Source organism: Phalangium opilio, unplaced genomic scaffold (genome assembly GCF_054372755.1).
Source record: "Phalangium opilio isolate 3A_F unplaced genomic scaffold, DU_Popi_V2 ptg000078l_1, whole genome shotgun sequence".
Classification (NCBI taxonomy): domain Eukaryota; kingdom Metazoa; phylum Arthropoda; class Arachnida; order Opiliones; family Phalangiidae; genus Phalangium; species Phalangium opilio.
The window spans coordinates 3,941,967-3,953,066 of record NW_028324186.1 but is presented as its reverse complement, the minus strand read 5'-3'; positions in this window follow the sequence as shown (position 1 = coordinate 3,953,066).

The window sequence follows — 11,100 nt, the reverse complement described above, 5'->3', positions numbered from 1 at the left end:
TTGAGCGTGGTTACAAAGAACTGACTGCGGAGACTGACTGCTTAGTACATATTGTAGGCGGGGGTTTTTATCCCCGCGAAAAATGTTTTTTACAAGTTTGACAGCGGTGGCGCTTAAGGCGCCACTTCGGGACAATTTAACATTATACATAAATAAATGTTAAAAATGAAAAATTAACAAAGCAGACGACGCGGTTTTCCCCGGGAAGGAGAAGCTTGGTGTGGACGGTTACAATTGTTGAAAAATGTATCAATCTCAATCTTGATTTAAAGGTATTACTAGAAATTTTTCCTAATTTTTGAAATTCGATTGTAATTTGCGTAGGCTCAGTTTAAAGTTTATTATTTTACTTAGTTTCGGAGCGATGTATTTGGAGAACGAAGTGTAACTGTTTCTAACACCCGCAATTTTGGACTAATTCGAGATGGTGTTGATCCTGTGTATGCAGTGTTTTATGAAAATGGGAAAACATTTCTGCATGTTTTGTTTAGACCCGTTTGCATATTGGATTTGTCACCGTCTAATTCTAACTGGGCAGTTGATCTTCAAAATACACTGAATATGATTAATGGAAAAAATTACGTTTACTGCCCAGGCATTAAATTTAATGGTACAGAACAAACACCAGTCTCCACAACGTTGCATGTCATCAGTGTGGACATAAAGGACATAAGGAAAGGGATTGCCCACACGAGAAGCACAAAAATCAACAGAAAGTAAAGAAGAAACCTCCAGCGGAAAGAGGAGCACATTTGGTTGCATGTTATCCTACAGAAGAAGCATTAAATGAATGGATTATCGATTCTGGCGCTACTCGCCTATCTTGTCGACATACAGAATGATTTAGCACTTACACACCTGTTGAAAAGGAAATCAACCTTGGAGAAGGAAAAATCCTAGCTCAATGATTTGGTAACATATGGATTAGAGTTAAACATGACAACAGAACTGTTGAATTATGCCTTAACGAAATATGGCACACTCCAAATATAAGGAAAAACCTAATATCCACAAGACTGATGGATGTTGCTGGTTGCAAAGTAATAAAGGAGACTCAAACCTTCATTGTATATTTTCCTCCACCACAAGGACAAGTTGCTTTTAAGGCTAAATTGCGCAATAACATTTACGTCCTAAAAACAAAAACTTTTAAAAATGGACCAGAAGCACATCAAACCACATAAGCACGTAGCAATCAAAATATAGAATTATGGCATGAACGTTTAGGACATGTGAATGAACAGGATCTTAAATACATGGGACAACATGAGATGCTACGTGGAAAAGATGTTTTGAAGGGACATTTAACAACATGTAACCCGTGTTAAGTCAGTAAAAGCACAGCGCAATCTCATAGAAGCCATAAGGTGCGTTTTCAAAAGCGGTTAAAATCTAGCGGGTTGGAGAAAAAAACTAAAAATTCTCGCACCGCTCCTAGGAAAGTTTTAAGAACTGTTCGTTTTAAAACTTTGCACGATAATTTAAAACCCTTCAATATACCTCTCACTGAAATTTTAGTGAAAACACATTTCCACAGAGTAGCAGAGTGTTGTCTGAACGGGCCTTTAAGCCAGAGCGCCGCTTTTGTACAGGATGACTGTTGCTATGGTTCCTACCTTTTCCCTTTACCCAATCCCCAGTGTCTCTCTTGTTTACATTTTTTTTACCGTGTTATTATTATGTCGAGCGGCTCGAGTCAGAGGGGTAATCTATTTAATATTTGATCTAGTTCAATTAATTTTAAAATGAACATATAACTAAATAAACTTCATCTCGGTGCGCCAATCCTTTAACAACAATTATGTATAAATTGATCGTGTATTGTGGCCAAAGGGAAGTCTAGAAATAAGCAAGCAAAGGCTTAGCGTCGTTGAGTCCGAGTCTCCTTAACACTTGGAATCATTAGAATTACAGACCTATTTATATCCTCAAAAACCATTCTGATTACAACAGTATTGCTTATTTACCATTCAAATGTCGTTGTCGAAACCACAACAACGGGTTTAACATTAATAATTCAGGAAATCACCCTGTATAGAGCTACAAAGTCCCAGGCACAAAAGCCTACCTTCAATCTTCAATAAACAACCCCTAGCATGATTTTGTGACCTGTTCTATATTTTAAGGTTTAAAGAGACATCTAGGGACACATCCGCAATGGCATGCGCGAAACAGAAAGGGAAAAAATTAGCTATAGGAAAATTGTCAAAACTATAAAAAGCCCTTGATCTCTGCTTTTTCCCCGCCAAAGTATGAACTTTATGCAGGCAACTATTCCCAAATGGGCATGACTGACAAATAAGGATTTTTTAAGAACAAAAAATAGAGAAAAGCTGCTTGTCTACTTCAGAAATGCTTAGGGCTACTGTACGGGTAGCAAAGGCACCAGGCGATGCCCGTTGGTACATTTTATTAGGTTTCTGCCCGCCATTTCCAAAAATGACGGAAAATTCTGAACATTTATAGATAGAGAATCGAAGGTCAAAAGCCATAACCCCTATACTAAATATTAGCGATATTCAAAGAGCTTTTTATTTACATTTATGGCCGCCATTTTTCAAGATGGCGGGGGAATTTAAAAATATTTTTAAGTGCGTGTCTACTACTTAAGAGTAACGTCCATGCAAAAGTTCAGCCTTCTAGGTAAAGCTGTTTGGGCTGGACTTTGACTTCAATAGTTATAGATAAGTTCTGACTATTGAGTACTTCGGAGAGACGCAAAAAATAAAACAAAAAAACAGTACTCTGTTGTTCCACGGTTACCATGGTAACGGCTACCCTACCACGAAAGTACATACTATTTCGTGTATAGCCTCTTTGCCTTGTTTATCATCGAGTGTTAAGCCGTTCAATATTGAATGCGTGATCAACGGCTTTGCGCTCTCTATCTTATTGATCTGCGCCCAAAGATGTCCAATATATTTTCAAAAATATTTGATCAGTTCTGGACTTGTGGCTTCTGCAAAAAAACGTTTAAGTCTTATCATTATTAATTTTAACTCGTCTCAAGTTGCAATTGCAATGCGTAAATTGCAAAATTAATCGGTGCCATTTTAGTTCAATCAAAATCTACTTTCTTATAAAACCCCGAAGGAGCGACTTTATTAAATCTTATATAAGTACAAAAATGACTTCTAATAAGAAAACAAAACTGTTCGATCATACATATTGAAAATAAAACCAAATCACACACACACACTTCGAATTTTAAAATAATGCCGAAATTTCTTTATGATAAAACTAAAATTATAACGACATTGTAAAAACAGACTTCAAAATTTACTTTTTTTTGTAGTTTTTCTTCATATTAAATTAAAAACAGACTTGTATACCTCGGGAAAATGTCAATAGAAAACGGTATTAGATGGTAGGTGTCATATGGAGAAAGAAAATGTGGGCTTCAACAATTGCTGAGAATGACGGTCGGTCTTAACAACGACGAAGTCTATACAATAATCACTTATTTATTTGTACCCATACATATCACCTGTGCTTGCCTTTCTAAAAATTATATTAATACAATTGTATGTGTGGAAATTTGATATACTAGAAGTTTAAAGTTAAATACATTGTGATACTATAAATGAACAATAATTTCATATATTAGAAATAGTATATATTTCAACTACTATGTTAGAATCAACTTCAATCACACGTACAAATATCTTGTTCTTTTCAACCTCGTTGTCACGTGATTTATGCATATTAAGTAACTGTTAAATTAATCTTCATGTTCACGTGTATTACACGGCCTAAATCAATGTTCACCAAACTTAGTGTGATATTTTCCACCAATTCTCCACGTGTATTAAACGCTTTAATCCCCACCAAATTAACGGGATGAGTTCAACCAAAACTCCAAGTGTTTCACACGTCTAAATATACACCACAATTAACGTGATAGTTTCAACCTATTCCCCACGTGTTTTACACTCCCTAAATCAACACCATAATTAACGTAATATTATCCACCTATACTCCACGTGATTTACACGTCCTAAATCATCAGCTTTATTAACGTGATATATTCAACGTATACTCCACGTGTTTTACACTTATGAAAAACCCAAACACGTTATATACACTAAGAACACTCAAAATACACGTAATTTACATGGTGAATTGCTACCTGGGTAAGCAAGTTAGCGTTGACTTTAACCATAAAATAAACTAGGCAAACATGAAGTTTGCAAGGATAATTAAGAGCGTCTATAAAGTAAGCGATACGTAAGCAAGTTAGCGTTGAATTTAACAACAAATTAAACTAGGCAAACATGAAGCTTGCAAGGAACACTAAGAGGCAATAACATGCTTGCATGGAACGCTAAAAGCGTCATTAAGATAAGCGAGACGTAAGGAAGTTAGCGTTGACTTTAACCACATGTGGTTGCCTAGTATATTATAAGGTTAAAATAAACCTTAACTTGCTTACTTCTCGCTTATATTAAACAAAACAATCATATGCTTGCATGGAACGCTAAGAGCGTCATTAAGATAAGCGAGACGTAGGCAAGTTCAGATCGACTTTAACCATAAAATAAACTAGGCAGCCACATGCTTGAAAATAAGCTAAAAAAAGCAAGACGTAGCCTTGACTTTAACCACAAATTAAACTTGGCAACAACAAGCTTGCAAGGAACACTAAGAGGCAATAACATGCTTGCATGGAACGCTTAGAGTGTCATTAAGATAAGCGATACGTAAGAAAGTTCGTGTTGACTTTAACCACATGTGGTTGCCTAGTATAGTATAAGGTTAAAAAAACCTCAACTTGCTTACTTAGCGTTGACTAACCAAAAAATAAACTTGGCACCACAAACTTGTAAGGAACACTAAAGCGTCGTTAATGTAAGCGATACGTAAGCAAGTTAGCCTTGACTTTAACCACAAATTAAACTTGGCAACAACAAGCTTGCAAGGAACACTAAGAGGCAATAACATGCTTGCATGGAACGCTAAGAGCGTCATAAAGATAAGCGATACGTAAGAAAGTTAGTGTTGACTTTAACCACAAAATAAACTAGGCACCCACACTAAGCGATTCAATTAAGGTAAGCAAGTTCAAATCGACTTTAACCATAAAATAAACTAGGCAACCACAAGCTTGCAAGGAACAATAAGCGATTAAGTTAAAATAAGCGAGACGTTAGCAAGTTAGCCTTGACTTTAACCACCTATTTAACTTGGCAACCACAAGCTTGCAAGGAACACTAAGAGCGTCATTAAGATAAGCGAGATGTAAGCAAGTTAGCGTTGACTTTAACCACCTATTTAACTTGGCAACCACAAGCTTGCAAGGAACACTAAGAGCGTCATTAAGATAAGCGAGATGTAAGCAAGTTCGCGTTGACTTTAACCACATGTGGTTGCCTAGTATATTATAAGGTTAAAATAAACCTTAACTTGCTTACTTCTCGCTTATATTAAACAAAACAATCACATGCTTGCATGGAACGCTTAGAGCGTCATTAAGATAAGCGAGACGTAGGCAAGTTCAAATCGACTTTAACCATAAAATAAACTAGGCAGCCACATGCTTGCAATTAAGCTAAAAAAAGCAAGACGTAGCCTTGACTTTAACCACAAATTAAACTTGGAAACAACAACCTTGCAAGGAACACTAAGAGGCAATAACATACTTGCATGGAACGCTTAGAGTGTCATTAAGATAAGCGATACGTAAGAAAGTTAGTGTTGACTTTAACCACATGTGGTTGCCTAGTATATTATAAGGTTAAAATAAACCTTAACTTGCTTACTTCTCGCTTATATTAAACAAAACAACCACATGCTTGCATGGAACGCTTAGAGCGTCATTAAGATAAGCGAGACGTAGGCAAGTTCAAATCGACTTTAACCATAAAATAAACTAGGCAACCACATGCTTGCAATTAAGCTAAAAAAGCAAGACGTAGCCTTGACTTTAACCACAAATTAAACTTGGAAACAACAACCTTGCAAGGAACACTAAGAGGCAATAACATACTTGCATGGAACGCTTAGAGTGTCATTAAGATAAGCGATACGTAAGAAAGTTAGTGTTGACTTTAACCACATGTGGTTGCCTAGTATAGTATAAGGTTAAAAAAACCTCAACTTGCTTACTTAGCGTTGACTAACCAAAAAATAAACTTGGCACCACAAACTTGTAAGGAACACTAAGAGCGTCGTTAATGTAAGCGATACGTAAGCAAGTTAGCCTTGACTTTAACCACAAATTAAACTTGGCAACAACAAGCTTGCAAGGAACACTAAGAGGCAATAACATGCTTGCATGGAACGCTAAGAGCGTCATAAAGATAAGCGATACGTAAGAAAGTTAGTGTTGACTTTAACCACAAAATAAACTAGGCACCCACACTAAGCGATTCAATTAAGGTAAGCAAGTTCAAATCGACTTTAACCATAAAATAAACTAGGCAACCACAAGCTTGCAAGGAACAATAAGCGATTAAGTTAAAATAAGCGAGACGTTAGCAAGTTAGCCTTGACTTTAACCACCTATTTAACTTGGCAACCAAAAGCTTGCAAGGAACACTAAGAGCGTCATTAAGATAAGCGATATGTAAGCAAGTTAGCGTTGACTTTAACCACCTATTTAACTTGGCAACCACAAGCTTGCAAGGAACACTAAGAGCGTCATTAAGATAAGCGAGATGTAAGCAAGTTAGCGTTGACTTTAACCACAAAATAAACTAGGCAAACAAAAGCTTGCAAGGAACACTAAGCGATTAAGTTAAAATAAGCGAGATGTAAGCATATTAGGGTTGACTTTAACCACCTGTGGTTGCCTAGTTTAGTATAAGGTAAAATAAAGCTTAACTTGCTTACTTCTCGCTTATCTTAAAATAGAAATTTACAAGCTTGCATGGAACGCTAAGAGCGTCATTAAGATAAAGGAGACGTAAAAAATGCAAGAATTTATTAACAAAGTTATGAAAAAGATAGCAATGAGATTACTTACGCTTCTCAATTGTTTACAGATTTCAAGTGGCCGAATTCTCGAATCGTTAAGAGATGCGCCACTCTTTTCAAGGAAATTCTAGCCCTTCTGGAATTAAGGATGTACCCTGTGATCGAAAACAGTCTTTCTACATCCGCCGAGCTAACTGGGATGGACGCATATTATTTCGCTAACTTGGCCAGCGATGGATATCTCTCTTTCTTCTCCCTCCAGTACTGCAGGGGCGAGTATGGATCGGAATCCAGAAGTAGGGGTTCCTTCAAGTAATCTTACATTTCAGGAAGACCATTTTTTGGCTCTGGCATTATAGGCTCCAAGCCGGAAACAATTCTAGAGGTGAACTTCCCTCTCCTTCAGGTAGTCAATTAATTGTCGACTTCATCGCCTCTACCGCTTTTGACTTTCTCCATGTTTTGAAGGTAGGAAACTCGTGAATCCACGGTTGGTTTTCATAGCCCGCTTTAAAAAAATAAAATTTATGTTTAAACCGAAAGGCGTGTCTGGAAATTTAAAATATCCTACCTTCAAACATCGTCAGTTTCCTATGTGGGTCTAAAATCGTTGCGAAAACGAAATCTTCGTCGTTTACCTCATTGAAAAAACGATCTACTAGTTTCTCTTTCAACAACCGTTTAATTTTACGAAAATAAGGCGCTGCGACCGAATGGATTTCTTCCAAAACTTTAAGTAAGGTTGGCAGAAGTATGTTAGACCCTGGAGCTGCTAACTGGAAACGATCAGTGGCAACTTTGAAAGGTCGTAACAAAGTTAAAACTTCTCGCAAGAGGTGAATATCGTTTTCCTTTGGTTGCGCAATTTTCTTAGGGCATTGACGTTGTGCCCTGGCCAAAATGATTGTCTCCGTCAGAGCCTCAATCATTTCAGGCTTTTTTTTAAAAAAAATAACGGGTTAGTTTGAATTTCAATCTTGTAGCAATGAAAAATATATATTTTACCTCCACTAAACGTTCAATAGCCATGAAAACCGAGTTCCACCGAATTACTCCGTTTTGCTTCAAGTCTCTCCCTCCTGGTGACCGAGATTTGAAAGCCTCAGTCCAGTTCGGGCTTCGACGAAGCCAGGTTATCCAATTATTAACTTTATCCACAGCATTTGTCGCCTTCTTGGACCCAGAGATTGCTGAATTGATGACCAGCTGAATGGAATGGGCAGCGCAGCGCTTCCTTTTGCACTTCGCCCTGATGTCAAAACCAGTCTCACGATCGGATCTTCCCTCGGATTCTGACGATTCTTCCGAAGGTTGGGGAATGATTTGGGCTAGCGAATTCCAACATTTGCTAAAAATAAATAAATTTAGCAATAGTTAACATAACTATCAATTTCACTATTCGTACTCACCATCATGAGCAAGACATCATCTTCATTTGCCGATTCCACTTCGGACGCTATAATGAGCTCCAAATTTTGCGGACACGGCTCTTCTAAAAACTCCACGTTCAACGCCGCGGTTATATTTATAGCGTTATCAGCGCAAACACTGTAAACCTATTTGTTTAAAATTTAAAAATTGGTATCTAAAACATAACTGAACATTTTCTAAAATTACTCTGGAAAATTGAACACCCGCTCCTTCGACCATTGAATGCAATTTCTCGTTGATCGCTTTTGCAGTGTGAGATCCAGGAAAATTAATTATATAAATTTAACATTATACATAAATAAATGTTAAAAATGAAAAATTAACAAAGCAGACGACGCGGTTTTCCCCGGGAAGGAGAAGCTTGGTGTGGACGGTTACATCCTCCCCCCCCCCAAAGAAAAGTCGTCTGCTGCGGCACTTTGTTCCCAATCCGCTGAGTCCTGGGCAGGCGGCGAGAAGGGCCTCCTGGCCTCGGCAGCAGTCGTCTGTCGCTGCTAATTCTCGCGATGGCGAATTCCATGGACCGCGTCAAAACGTTATGTTTCGTTCCGAATAGTCTCCCATGGTTCTCGCGAGATTGCTTGACGGGAAAAGTTAAAATCACGCGAAGTCACATCGGTGATTCCATGCACGCGTAGATACTGTTCTACGTCTGCGCGAGACCGAAGAGTCTTATGAGGAAAGTTCGCTGGAGGGTGATAATTTATGTCCAGTTCAGGACCTCCAGGCTTTGGATTCTTTCTCAGTACTATCTCACGTTTCCATCCCTTACGGAAAGGATTGACAAATCTCATAGGATTTATGGGAATGGGGTTGGACAATTCCATATCGTCTTCCTCAGATTCAGAGGAACAACTGGAATCGTCAGGGTGAGATAGAGGAGAGGGTAGAGGGAGATAAGTCTCACTCGAGCTCCTATCAGGAGAGGAAGGAGGAGAAAGGTCTGGCGGCATCCGATTCACTCGGAAAACCGCTGGAGGATCTGAGAATAAGGCGAATGCGTCTGGCTCAGAGTCCTCAGGTAGATCTGGTACTTCTTCCGAGGGGACATAAGAGGATCCATCGTCATTGGTTGGAGAGGTTTGATTGCTCCTCGTTTCTTCTCCAGACGACTCGGTCTGTGCTTCTTGGTCTCTCAACAGTCTTTGTCTTCGTTCTCGTCGAGTCTCACGACGTTCGTCACCAGTACTGACTCCAGCGTCCTGAAGTATAGGTACGGACTGTGACGAGGTAGAACTTGAAGATGAACTACTTGACGTTGAGGATGACTGGCTTCCGTCCGGTTGGCAGACATCTTTGTTTGACCAATATAGCTTTAAATGAGCGATATTCTCGATCCCTTTCTTTTCTCCAGTTTCTGGGTCTTTTAGTTGATATCGCAATCGGTCAAGCTTCTTTGAGATCTTGTAGGGACCATCCCATTTGAGACATAACTTAGCGGCGACGTTACGTGCCGCTTGAGACAAGGGATGCGTCTCCTTCCAGACAAGCGCACCAACGGGAAATTCAATCCCTTCCCGCCTTTGATCATAGTAGCGTTTCTGGTGTGCTTGAGCTTTCTTGGCAAGCTCTTTAGACAAAGCAAGTTGCTTCGCTAAAGCTGAGAGCGTTGCGGACCTTTCAACAAAGTCCGCTACTGGCATACCCACGTCCAAGTCCCAGGGAAATCTCGGCTCCCTACCCATGTTCAGGTAGAAAGGAGTTCTTCCTGTTGTCGTGTGTGTAGTCGAGTTGATGGCGAACTGGATGAATGGCAAGTTCTCGTCCCATCTTCGGTGATCTTGACCAACGAACATCGAAATGATTTCGCCCAGAACTCTGTTTGTGCGCTCCACGATGTTACTCTGTGGATGATACGGAGTGATGTTTCGTGGTTTGACTTTGAACATCTTGAGAATGTCCTTCCAAAGTTGTGAAACGAATTGAGTCCCATTGTCGCTTACGATGGCTTTCGGACATCCGTAGCGAACTATCATGGAGACTAGTTTCTTCGCACAAGTTCTGGATGTGATGTTCTTCATTGGGTTTAGTTCGACAAATTTTGTGGCATAGTCCGTAAACACCAGGAGGTATTTATGATGGTGACGGCTTCGTGGTAGAGGTCCCATTATGTCCACTCCCAGCAAATCAAATGGCCCAGTAATGGCCGTAGGTTGCATGAGACCTGGACGTTTTCTATTGCGGGCCTTGTGCATCTGACACAAAGGACATCCGCGGACGTACTGGGTAACGTCCTGCCGAACCGATGGCCACCAGTATCTGGCTCGAACCTTATCGAAGGTACGATCTCGACCTCGATGTCCAGAGAGCGGGTGGTCGTGAAATAAGCGGACGGCGTCCCGCCGGAACCGCTGTGGCAAATAGATTTTCGCTGGTTGTCTGCCATAGGCATTTCGGTATAAGACATCGTTCTTTAGTTCGTAGTACCGATGTCTTTGAGAATTATCTCCTGATAACTGGACTATGATGTCATTGTTGGCTTGTTCATCTTGTTGGGCTCCTCGCACTTCTTCCAGCGTGAAAGAGTAGTACAATGCGTGATTGTCGGGAGGACCTAATCCGCTACTGGTTGTGGGCGAGGTCGACGTCATTGACGAAGATTTCGCTGGACTGGAATCTTCTGACGAGGACGGTGAAGTCATGTCTCCCAACGACATGGCTAATAGAGACAGGCGCTCTTGATAAAGCGTCCGCCACCTTGTTCTCCACTCCCTTCTTGTGTATGATCTTGAAATCATACGTCTGCAAGTACAT